A 13,882-nucleotide genomic window follows, 5' to 3' on the forward strand; every position below is an offset into this window, starting at 1 on the left:
TGTAACTCCTGGTTCGTGTAAATCGGGGTAGCGTAAGTCGAGGTATCACTGTATATATACACTGATATACTGTGTGAGTTAATAGTTAATCAAGAAAGAAGTGCTTAACAAGCAAAAGATTAATATCAAATTGTTATTTTGACTTCAATAATTTTATGAATATACTTTCATACACTATATCAAAAAAAAAAATTTATCATAAGTAATTCAAATATAGCTAATTCAGGATCCAAATTTGACTTTGGCATCTTGAAAACTTTTTAGCATATGATAGGTGTCGTGATTTATGACCGTACAGGTATCCCTTGATTAATATGACTACAGTAATACCCCGAACTTACGCGATAGGTGGGACTGAGCGGTAACCACGTAAGTCGGGTTATAATTTCGCATATAATACATACAAATAATTTTTAATTGGGGTCAGAGACTAAAGAAAACAAAAATTTAGAAAAAAATGTTTAATAAAATCTTAGATAATACATATGTATAACAAATTAGACCTATATTATTTTACAATTTTTCACATTTACTTGATTATTACGCCATAATTTTAACATTGTTTCCATCTCAGCGATAATACTGTGACGTTTACGAATGATGCTTGAATTTAAAGATTGAGCATTTTTCACAGCTTCGAGAATTTTTTCTTTGCTTTTTATAATTGTTCTGACCAACAATTCCGGTAGATCAAACTTCTTTGCCAATTCACAAATTTTCATTTTTGTATCGAAGTCTTTAATAATGGGTATGTTTGTAAAGTCAAACGAGTTAAACGCGTTAGTAACAAATCGTTCGAAAAGTCTAACGAAATAGGAATAACGATGACGTCATTCTCGCTTAACTCGTTCGACTTACGAACATACCCAATGTTAACGTTACATTCCAAAGATGAAGTTTTTCTTTTCTTGTTTGATGCAGAAGAATTAGTTCTATTTCGTTTGGATGACATAGTAGAGTCTCTCAAGTCTCCGTAGATATAACAAACACAGAAATAAATAACACAAAATAAATTGTAGCTATGTGTAGATTCCGCGCGACACATCTGAACATGTAAGCTGAACTATAGTGTGTGGGGAGTGAGTAATCAAGGGTTGCATGGCGCTCAAACAAAAGACGAGTCGACAAGATTTGAAAATCGCGTGAGTCGGGGTATTACTGTAATTAATCATTTGATGTTACTATTTAAATGAAATATAATAATCAATGGTAAAAATTAAAATTTTTTAGTGATCTATTATTGTATTAATAATTCTCTTATGTGAAACTTTTTAGGGAAAATATAACAGGAATGAAAACTAAACTTTTAATTAATGCTTGTAAGTTATATATATTATAAATCAGCAACCACACATCGGGTTGTATATAACAACCCGATGTGTGAAAACGTTTTCCTAGCTCCTTCTGAGTCTTCTTCAGGTAAATCAGCTGGATCAAACTCGAATATGAAAAACACAAAAACACAACAACGTTCAGGTTAGTTCAAATTTTTGTATTTGAGTTTGATCCAGCTGATTTACCTGACGAAGACCCAGAATGGGTTAGGAAAACATTTGTTTTGGAAGATTAAACTTTGTATGCACCAGTTATAGGTTCAAGTAGGTCATATTTTGTTAATGTTACTAGCAAAAAAGTTATCAAGAGTTGTTTGAATAGTATTGAATTTTTTTAATCAAAATAAATTCTACAATAACAAGCAAAATGACTATAACTTGATAAACAAGCATACTTCAGTTAACATCTGGATCCATGTCCATAAGTTGTTGCTTAAGGAATTCTAAACTGCAAAATATTCCATCCAGTTCTTTGTTTGTTATCTCCTATAGAACAAATCTTCACATTCCATTTGTTCATTGTCTTCATATGCATGTCAATTTTAAGATGTTCTCAAAATGCAAAACAAGAAATTTGGTACTAGTATTATAATAAATTTTTTCATTTTTGGGTTGCTGAATTAATTTTGCAATATGAATTAATCTGTCAAATTAATTTAAAAGTTTTATAGTAAAAAAAATTTTAAACATTTTACATTTAACAAAGTAAATAAGCATTTTATGTTTAGTTAATTTATAAGAAATAGATATTGTAAGTTTTATTTAAAAATGTTTCTCTAAATCTTTACATTTGAAATTATTAGCTTTATTTTTTTGCAAGAGATATAAATGCTTTGATTTGTAATTAGCAGGATTGTGAAAAGGCAAGGACAGAGAGGGCATATGCCTAAGATGTCCTCTCTGTCCTTGCCTTTAGGATGCTAAAATTCCAGAACTGTTATATGGGCAAACTAATAAATTCATAGAAAACTGTTGCATATGAGTATGAAAAATTATATTATTATATGTATCAAGAGAATGATCTTTAGCAAACTAAAATTAAAAATTAAAAAAGAAATTATCTCAGATCTTCCATGAGCCAAGAACGATTAAACTGGACTAATCTTGTTATCGATTAAGAGGGATGTTGCCAAAAGTACTAAATTTGATGACATAATTCTACAATGTGCAATAATGAAAGCTTGAAAAATTAAACTAACTTAAAATTATTCTAAATAATAAAAAGTTCTATTTTTATAGTATTTTTGTATTTATAATTATAATATATACAGTAATACCCCAAACTTATGTGATAGGTGGGACCGAGCGATAACTGCGTAAGTCTGGGTTAATTTCGCAATTTGTGTAAAATCCAAGTCAGATGTATGTAAGCTAATAAATGTTCTCGTTAATCTTATCTTGTCTTTTGATTTGTTCATGGTTACAAGAAATCACCACAAAGAGTCTCTCGAGTTTCCGTAGATATAACAAACACAGAAATAAATAACACAAAATAAATTGTAGCTATGTGTCGATTCCACGCGACACCTCTGAACATGTAAGTTGAACAATAGTGTGGGTGGAGTGAGTAATCGAGAGTTGCGTGGCACTCAAACAAAAGACAAATTGACAAGATTTGAAAATCGTTTAACTCCGGGTTCGCGTAAGTCGGAGTATCGTAAGTCGAGGTATTACTGTATTTATATTTTAATGAAACTTATATAAACAAACATTACTGTAATCTTTAATAAGAATTTAGTATTTTTTCTGTTGTATTGAAATATTACATGCATTATATTAATAAAAAGGAGTATGAAAGACTTATCCAAAAGGCACCATGTTTAAATTTGCTCCTGCTACCAAATATTCTAATCATGGCCTGGTAATCAGTAATATATAAATACTTTAATGTCTCAATTTGTTCAATCGTATACAAACATAAACATCTATAAACCCAATTCTTAGATTAAAGCCAAACAATTGCTGAATTACATCAGGCTATATTAATGCCACTAATTACTAATTAAATGTGAAGTAATTTGGTCTAGGGATAGTGCCATTGTGCCATCTCTTGATAAATTTAATAATTATAATTAAATTCGTATTTAATAATTAATTTAGAAGGTGCTGGAAGAAAAGAATTGGAACTCAAACCCACAACTCCTGTGTTATTAAACATTAACTTAATTATAATTTCCCTTAGATTTAGATATGAGTTTAGTTATTCTATATATTTTGTGTATATGTTACTGTGAAAGACCGAAATTAGAGAATGTCGACACATACAAAATACGTTGGTGAAAGACCAAATATTTGATTATATTATTATAGATTCAAACAATTGCCAGTGTATGTCGACAAGAACAGATAAGCTTTGGTGGAGGTCAAAACGATACCTGAGAAGCCGATGTCGACAGAGAGGCGACAGTCTGTTGCCAAATTCTTTGCCATTTCCTTCTGTTCAAATTGGTGATACCATAAGAATACAAGTCCCCGATGTCGACCGTGGCCATACAAATGCCCGAAATGTGTTGGCGGTTGTTGTTGGAATAGAAGACTCCGATTTTTATAAATTAACAAACAAAAATGGTACCCTCAAGCAGCTTTATACCCATAATGAGTTCGTAATTTGTAAAGAAAAGTTACTTTCCATAGATGATATTTCTTCTCAAGAAATATCACTGAGAGAAGCAGCTGCAGCTAATTCAAAAAGTGGAGGGCAAGGCTGTATGTGCTGTCATTGCAAAAAGAGGTGTTCCACAAATAAATAAATGCAGTTGTAAAAGCAAGGGACTTTTGTGCAATTAAATTCAAAATGTCACAACAGTTTAAGTTGTTGCAATATATAAGATTGTATAATGTTAATCACATAATTTATGTGTAAGTTTATTATTGTATTATTTTCTTTAATGATTTAGAATGTACTGTTGGTTTTAGATTCAACAGTTTATTTACATGTGCTGTTACTTAAGCTTTCTCCTATTTTGAATATTAAAAAGTTGCATTTTTGTCTTAACGTAATAAAAATACTTTTATTCAACATTCACCATCAGTGCATGCTGAATATCGACATTTGCTGGTGTAAGTGAGAAATAATGATATTTAGCAAATATTTTGTACATACACGAAACGACTGTGTGAATGCTGACATTCACCACATATCGGTCATTCACAGTAACATAAATACAAAATAGATCACTTATAAAATATACACGTATCTTTCTTTCTTAGTTTCTCAATGATTCTTGGTCTTTTTATATATCCATTTAATTAAATTCATTAATTAATATATAAATTAGAATATAATTCAGTTATAATTTATAACTAATTTACATTCTAATTGATATATTCTTATGATCAATTTAAAATTTTACAGTTGAACTATTCTTAAATGAAAAATCAAAATAGGTTTTGTTGGAAGTGTGTACTATTATAAAAATATATGACAATAAAGTTAAAATGTGATGTAACTTTTATGAATTTGTTGGTTAAAGCAATTAGTGTTGTACATAAATTTTAATATCATTGTTTTATTTAAGAATAAGTAAAATAAAGTCATTATTTGAAATTCAGCATATAAATATTTTTAAAATATAGTTTCTAGCATTCATATGACTGTAAAACAAATACTGAATTATTTCTGCTGAATTAGGAGAGTTCTCTGTCAATTTTTTGTGATTATTTTGGTTATAATTCACAGTAAAGTTAAATTTTAATATAAAAAAGTGATTGTTATTTCTTATTTCATTTTTATGATATAATTCATATATTTATTGTGAATGCATTTACGTAATTGAAATAAATGTCATTAAATTTATATGTAACTGAAAAAAGATACTGTACACATCAATAACAAAAATTTCAATAATTAATAGTTCATGGTCTGATATTTAAAATAGTTAAAAGAAAAATATGATATGTAGATTTTTAATAATTATCAATGCAGCTTCATTACTAAATGTGTAGCATACAATTAGAAATTTCAGGATAAAATAATTAGAAATTTAAATAAATAAATATATATATTTAAATTTCTAAGTATTTTATCCTGAAATTTCTAATTGTATGCTACACACACACATCTTTATTCTGCTCATATCTATATATCTGAAGAGGGTTGAAGAAGAAGTCAAAAACATTTGTTTTTTAAGAAAATAATTGCTGGAAGAACTATTAAAGTGCTGGGTAGTTATTACAGGCACTCCTCATTTAATGATCAAGTTCTGTTTCTACAACTAGGTTGTTAAATGAGGAGATTAATCCTTTTTATTTATTATTGATAAAGAAAAGGTATAAAGGAAACTCCAGTGTGAAACTTTGTTTTAATTTGCATCTCTAACATATTACAGAATGTAAAAGTACAATGATGTACCAAAAACATTAAAGTTCACTCATAAAAATAAGACATTCAAACTAATATTTTAGTCAACAAACGCTTCAAATGCACAATAAAGTATAAATTTATAAATGAAATATGTAGTCTTGGAGATTGCAAATGTTTTGTGTAGTGAATGCTGACTGACTACAAGAACTAGACTGATTAAAAAAGGAGATTCCTCGTACTGGAAAGCTGGTTGTAAGTCTGAATGGTTGTTAATTAAAATTTTATAAGTTTATCAAAGTGACCTATAACTATATACTGTATACTATGTGTTTATAAATAATATCATATCTTAACTATTAGAAACTGTAATCTCTCTCGCAAAGTAACAAAGAAAGTAGTTTATAAATAATTCAGGTGAAGTAATGTTCATTCATTTTGTCTTTAACAAGAAACAGACTTGAAAATTGAAGGCCCATAAAAAGTTTATGATGATATATGTGTTACATCAAATCCAGGAATGTTTCTCATTTTTGTGAAATTGCCATTTTATGCTTTTCAATAGGATACTAACTTTTGTTTCACTCATTGAGCTACAGCTTAGAAAACATTAGGGAAAGATTTATTTTAGTGTTGCCTTCTTACATAAAGACTACTTAATGATATTTCATGCTCCTAATGATGTTTATTATGTACATATTACATTAAATGCTAGATTAAGGCTTAAGCATATGTAATTAGTGAAAACTTCAAAATTAGAAACTCTGAAACAATTGTAAACAAAAACGCAACAAAATGAAGACTCCGAAATTCATAAATTTACTATAATGCTGTGCTAATATTATTTGAAGTGATTGCCAATTTTGTGAAATGAAGACATTAACTGCCAATTTCACAAATTACACAAATTTGTGCCTGTTTTATGATATGAGCAACATTCCCAGATTTAGCATAAGATATACAAATATCCATTTTGACATGAATCTTTATGTATGGGTCTCCAAATGGCAAGCTGGTTCCTTTACAATCTCAGCCATACACTGTCCATTATCAGATATTAGGATAAATGAATTCAGCTTGCATCATATAAATTAATGTCTTACATTATTGTGAATTAGTAAATTAATATATTTTGAGGTCTCTCACTTAATTTCGTTAGTCACTTTAGAGGGATTCATTTCTCATCTTCCAAATGATCCAAAAGGTTTTAAATTAAATATATTAAAAATTTGATAGTATTTTCTGTTTAAATTTTCTATTAACTACACTTTATTTTAAGTACGTTATTAATGGTTTTACATTTTTACTCTTTAATCACTTATTTAAACTACATTTATTTCTAATTATCATTCAATTTTTTCTATAAATTCTGTTTTAAAAGAGTGGATGCACATTTTAAAGAGATCATCTTTATCATACTGTAAAGATTTCTATGTAATGAAAATTTTATCTTCCATTACTTATACTTTTATTTTTAATTCAGGATCTTCCAAAAAAGAATGCTACCATTTTAAATTATTGTAATTACATTAATTATTATCTGAGAACATCATAATGAGCATTAAATTCTTGGAAAACTGCCCAATTTTTATGTTAGCCCATTACAACATATGCACTTTATATTACATGGCACATATCGTTGGTGCACAAGAATAGTGACACAACTCAAAAAAAATAGTTCTTCCAGAACAGCCATTTAAAAGTTTCTTTTATTTCTGCGAGGCTTTGTCATGATCTTGAATTTTTAAAATTGTCAAATCTTTATTTCCAAAAAGGATTGAAAATTTTAAAAATCCAAGATCATGACAAAGCCTTGCAGAAATAAAAGAAACTTTTAAATGGCTGTTCTGGAAGAACTATTTTTTTNGCTTGTTAGTATATTAGTAACAACTATTTTTAGTATTGTATAGCACTTTCTATCATTACAGAAAAACATCTGAGATACTACTTTTTATAACAGAATGAAGTGTAAATCTAGTATATAAAAAAAATAAATAAATTCAAGAAATTACAGATAAATTGTTGAAATATTGTTTTTTATCTTGATAGACACAATGGCTGTTTTGCTCTCAGAAATAATTTTTTTTCAGATTTAATCTAAAACAATGTTTTAATTTGTGGATTAGATACAAGGATAATAAAAGATTTTTAATAATTCTCATTCAATAAAAGGTATAAAATAAATTTTTAACTCTCGGGATATTAATAGAATAATTTTGATGATTGAAGATTTAAACATTCTTCTGTAAACATCATTTGTTTATTGTAAATGAGGAATTGTCTGTATGTATGCAATCTAATTCCTTAAGTAAATATTTATCAGAATCATTCATAGCAATGTAGTGATTTTAAAAGTTTAAAATTCTGTTATAAACTTTAAAAAAATTTCAGCAAATACAGTTTGTAAACTTGTCAACAGTTTGTCATTAAAAACCAATTCTCTTCCTATTTTGTATGAGAAGACAACAGATTCCAATTGTTTGAAGTGAGAGTAGTTTCTAATTATTTCTGAATAACACTTATTACAATATTTTGTTGAAAAATGTTTGGTGAAGCACTTAATTAGAAAGATAATATAAAACAATTTTATTCATCTAACCAATTGTAATATGAAACTGCAATATTTTGATGTTTTGTAAAAGTAAGTCAATGTCTTAGAAAATAACATTTTTATAGGTGTGAAGAGTTTTTACTCATCCCTCTGTGACAGGATGCAATATTAACAATTATTACATCCTCTCATAGGGTATTATCCTCAAATATTGCATCTTAAGAGAGCTTGGTGTGAAGATGTGATACAATATTAACAAATATTAGTAACTTCAACATGATATAAAAAAGGATAGAAAGGTTTGTTATATTAATTTATGCTAAAACAAACTTTATATTATTCAAACTTTTATCAAAATTAAATGCAAGAATAGTTTGTTCCAGTCTCATTTTTAATTTTGATCTAGAAGAGAAATGTTAATTATGTTAATTAAGTAAGGAAAATATGTATAGTTAAAAGGTGAGCTTATAACGTAAAATCAAAATTTTAAACATTTATGTTAACATTTTATATTAAACATTTGATATAGGTTTAGTTAATAAAAATTAAAGATTTTTGTATAAATTAAAGGTATTATTCTATTCATAAGTATTATTAATATTTTGGCATTTTTAAATTTAGTAAAATCTTATTTATTTATTGTGACATTATCATTATGCCAGGCTGCAATTTTTTATCATATTTTAATTTAAAAATTAATTGAGCCCTCCAGCCTCCAAGATTCCCCTTGTCTTGATTTTCATCTATTTAACTGTTATTCTGGAGAACAGTCTGGTTTGGAATGATTTTAATTCAAAATTTCCAGAAAATTTTGAATTGAAATCACTCTAAACCAGAAGTTTCTATATAGTTAATCAGTGCCTCTAGCCACNTGTTGTACATAAATTTTAATATCATTGTTTTATTTAAGAATAAGTAAAATAAAGTCATTATTTGAAATTCAGCATATAAATATTTTTAAAATATATTATTGTAGTTGAAAAAAATTACAAGCAATTATTATTGTGACATCATCACTATGCCAGGCTGCAATTTTTTATCATATTTTAATTTAAAAATTAATTGAGCCCTCCAGCCTCCAAGATTCCCCTTGTCTTGATTTTCATCTATTTAACTGTTATTCTGGAGAACAGTCTGGTTTGGAATGATTTTAATTCAAAATTTCCAGAAAATTTTGAATTGAAATCACTCTAAACCAGAAGTTTCTATATAGTTAATCAGTGTCTCTAGCCACTAAGATTTCCACATCTGATTTCAATTTCCATCTAACTAACTTTGTTCTTGAGATCAATGAAAAACAGTAATATGATGCAATTATTTTCTTCTTCTCCTGTTACTTTTTTAATTTTAATAAGTCTATAATTGTATATTTTTAATTAATGTCTTCATTTTTATGACTCTGTTCTAAAATAGGTTTAAAATTAGAACAAAAATATATACTGTATTATAACATTTACACATTAATAAAAGTAATATTTCTATATTAAAGAAAGTGTTTCAGTCAAGTTGTTGGGAAGGTAGAAAAGCATTTCTTTTGGGTGAAGCCATCCTTTAAAAAATTAGGAGATTAACTGAGAAATGAGAGATTAGTGAGGAGAACAAACAGAATACAAAGAACTGAGTAACCTAGAGAGAGTTAATAGAATTAGTTAGAGATAAAGATAATTTAGTCAAGATGCCGAGTGTGATTTCAACTTATCATTTTTATTTTTATATTTGTTTGACTTCACTTCTGTGTTGTAATTTAGTAGAACTGTTACACAAATTTAATTAAGGTAGAACTGACTAATTTTGCCTTCAAATCTAAGCAAGAGAATACTTAATAACTGCAATTATTCTTTGTTTTCCTTATTTTTTAGCACAGGATATATTGTTTTTTAAGTTGATTATTCTTAATCCTAAAATTAAAAAATGCATAAAATTACTTTATTTAGTATTTAATAGAATGTACTGAAAATTGTAAAATATAAAATAAACTAATTATTAAATTATTAATAAAAAAATTTTTTATTTTATATACTTGACAAAATCTTAAAATTATTTTAATATAATAATATTTAAAAGTATTATTAATGTAGTGTAAAAATAATTCACAAACAAACACTATTTAAAAAAAATAAAATAAAATAAAATTTTGTATCCACGTTTCTGATGATGACTGATTAAGATAGTCAAAAACATTAGTTTATTTATTAAATGAGCAATTAATGCTAGACTGCAATATTTTAGTTCTTGATGCACAATGCTGTTAATTTTAGTAGTGTCTTGCCCCTGTACATCATACTTTTTCTGTTAACAAGAGTTATGGCAGTCATCTACTTGACTCTGTTCTGGAGAAAATTTTTGAATTGAAATAATGTGATTTCTGGTTCAAACTGGAAGTTTGTAAATAGTTAATTGGGGCCTCCAGCTCCCGAGCTTTTTATTTCTGGTCTCAACTTTTATCTATCTAATTCTATTCTCAAGATTAAGGAAGACAGACAGACAGACACCAATGAGAATTTATAGGTATACAATTTTAAAATGGCAGCCCAATTAATTTTTGCTGCTAGATATTCTGATTTTTTTTATTTTTTTGAATCTAGTTTTAAGAGTTGTATATTAATTTATGCATCTATGTTATTTTAAAATTTTAAATTAGTATTTTTATTTTATTTTTGGAATCAATAAATTTTGTCAGGTCATTAAAACTGTAATACAAGAAGTGTTTACTTGTTATCAATTAAGAAACTCTGCTTGTTAGTATATTAGTAACAACTATTTTTAGTATTGTATAGCACTTTCTATCATTACAGAAAAACATCTGAGATACTACTTTTTATAACAGAAAATTAATTTTGGTCAATTTATATATATATATATATATATTTGATCCATTAATACCTTTTTATTCCAAATATACTGAAAGGAAAAGGAAGAAGTTCCTTAGCAATGTGCTAATTATGGATTTGTGAATTTTCAAGTTAGAGTCTGGCAGTAAAAATACTTTAAATTCTCTAGTTTTATCCATTAAATACATTTTAACAACTAAATAAATATATATTATATATGTGTCTTTCGCTCGAGTTCATTCTTACCACATGCGTTGTACTGGTACCAGTCCTTGTATAAATAAAACTATTTTATTTTTTAATATCTATAATTATTCGGTCTAAAACCCAAATAAGAATGAACTCGAGAGGAAGACAAAGACTATGTTGCTAATGCGTTGAAGTGTTGCCAAGTTTGCCACAATGTAAAGAATCCTTCACCCTCGCGAATAGAACGACCTAGGTTTTTGAAGATGTGGAAAATAAGTGAAAATCTCATCTTATACGCAAGTAATACAGTAGTTCTATTAAACTTATACATTATATAGTATTTCAAGTGGAAAATTAAAAAACCCAAACAACAGTCATCTGAAGACATTGTCCATCACCGTGTGACATGCAGATTAAAAAGTGATTCGTAATTGTCATGTGTAGTATGGTTTTACGCATAGTTTTATATAGTTATATATAGGACAATTTAAACTATTTTTTAAAATATATTTTTAAAAATTTTTTCTTGTTATTGATTTATATGAATATGTAGAAGTGTTCTCCACTGTGTGCTGATATTATTTAATTAGACTAAACATAGTCTGTAATTTTTTTCATTGTAATAATTTATAATGATAAAATCTTAAATACATAAGGCATTAATTGTAATTATCACAAATTTAATTAATTCTGTAATAATTAAATAATTTATTTGCAGAATTAATACTCTTGAAAATTAAGTTTAACGAGAGAATTGCATAATTCTTGTATTCATCAGTAACAAGAATACCATTCTATTAACGTTCCTTTCTCTAGAATAAATAAATTCTCAACAAATATTGCTTCTTGTTAAGTTTTCAAATTAATATATGTTGACTTTACGATTAGATTATTTGCTTGTAAAATTTAGAAATTTAAATTAAACTGAATAGATTCGACTTGAAATTAGAAACATCAAAAAGTTTTAAAAATTAATTTTTCAATTTATGTTTTTTTAAATAAATAAATAAAAACAAGAACTTATACTGGAATGAATATATAATATAAAATAAAATAAACCTTTAACTAACCAGCCGTTTAAAAACGGTTGAAAACGTTTTTATTAAGCATTTTTATTGCTGGATAGTTAAAGGTTTATTTTATTTTATATATTTTTTTTATTTCTTCATCTATAAAATTATTCAATGTATTTTATAACCTTTCTCAGTGGAATTGTAAATACACTTGTTGACAAGCACAATAATTATTCAATTTTTCATTAAACTTAATTTTTCTAAATGCTAGACAAAATAATTTTACATTTGCAATGACGTAGATGTTTGTTTAATTTCGATAATTTATTTAATAAATTTTTTAATGCTTTGCAAATATTTGAATATAAATAATAAATGATTTTCCAAACATTTTTTTTTTTTTTTTTGAAGAATTAATTTTTGATTTGCTCTTAATAATATATTTCTGTGTAGGTGGAATGTTCCTTTGATTCTTTATAAATTAAATTGAAATGAAATGATATTGATTTATTCATTTTTAATATAACATAAAAAGATTAAATGAATTGAGAGAATAGGAAATTGATATGTTTTTATTTATCTTATACTACTTTACTGAATATTTGTTTTAAGATATATAAATTGAAAGAAAAAAGACAAAATTTGTAATAATTTTTGTAACAAAATGTAAAAATTTGTAATATTTTTATGTCAAAGGATAGTAAATAAAATGTGTTGAATACAACTAAAGTCTGAATTACATTATGAAAATGTTTCAAAATTACATGATTACAAGATTACATGCCGTAGATCTGATATAATAAATCTTAATACAATGCAAAATCACTTATAAAGTGGCCAAAGGTTGACATCCTGATGATAAAATTAAAAGCCAACTTTTATTTCCATCATCTTTAAAAATAATTTATTTTCAATGTTCAGAAAGATTATTCAGGACAACATTATCATATCTTTTTTTAATCTATTACAGCAAAATAAACTTGATGAAGTAAAATGCAGGTTTACAGGCTAGTTTTTGGACCCCATCATCTGTTTAATTTATATTATTTATTGTACTTTACTAAGTTTTAGATTTATTATTAAGTTATTTGATAAAAATGAAGTGATATGCAGTTTTATTCATGATGCAAGAATAGATTAAAAAGTTTTAAAATGTAAAATAAGCACATCTTTGCTATTTTATTTATTTTACTAGAAAATACAAGAAAAGTCTTCTTGCCAGTAAAACCATCACTTAATTTTGATTTTTCAGTGAGAAGGATGCTCATATATTTTTATTTATTGTCTAACCAAGATGTTAATTCTGTTTTTTGAAAGTACTCTCTAAATTTTGATCAAATTTCTGGTATAAATAAATTAACGAATTGATTGATTTACTTAAGTTTCCAATTATAACAATTCCATATCCATTGTATGATTCATTTCTAAAAATTTAGCTAAATATTAATTAAATTCTCTTAAGTTAAATTTTTATTTACTAATAAATAAAAGAAAATTTGGTATAAACTTACTGCATGCTTTACCTTNTCATTTACAAAAAGTCTCTTCTAAACAATATAAACTGAATTAATTCGTTTCCTGTCTGATGAAGCGATACACCTACAGGAAACGTAATATTTCCATTTAATAAAACATTTATTTACTAATAAATAAAAGAAAATTTG

The sequence above is a fragment of the Centruroides sculpturatus genome, unplaced genomic scaffold (assembly GCF_000671375.1).
Source record: "Centruroides sculpturatus isolate CEXI.00-Female unplaced genomic scaffold, Cexi_2.0 scaffold1144, whole genome shotgun sequence".
Lineage (NCBI taxonomy): Eukaryota > Metazoa > Arthropoda > Arachnida > Scorpiones > Buthidae > Centruroides > Centruroides sculpturatus.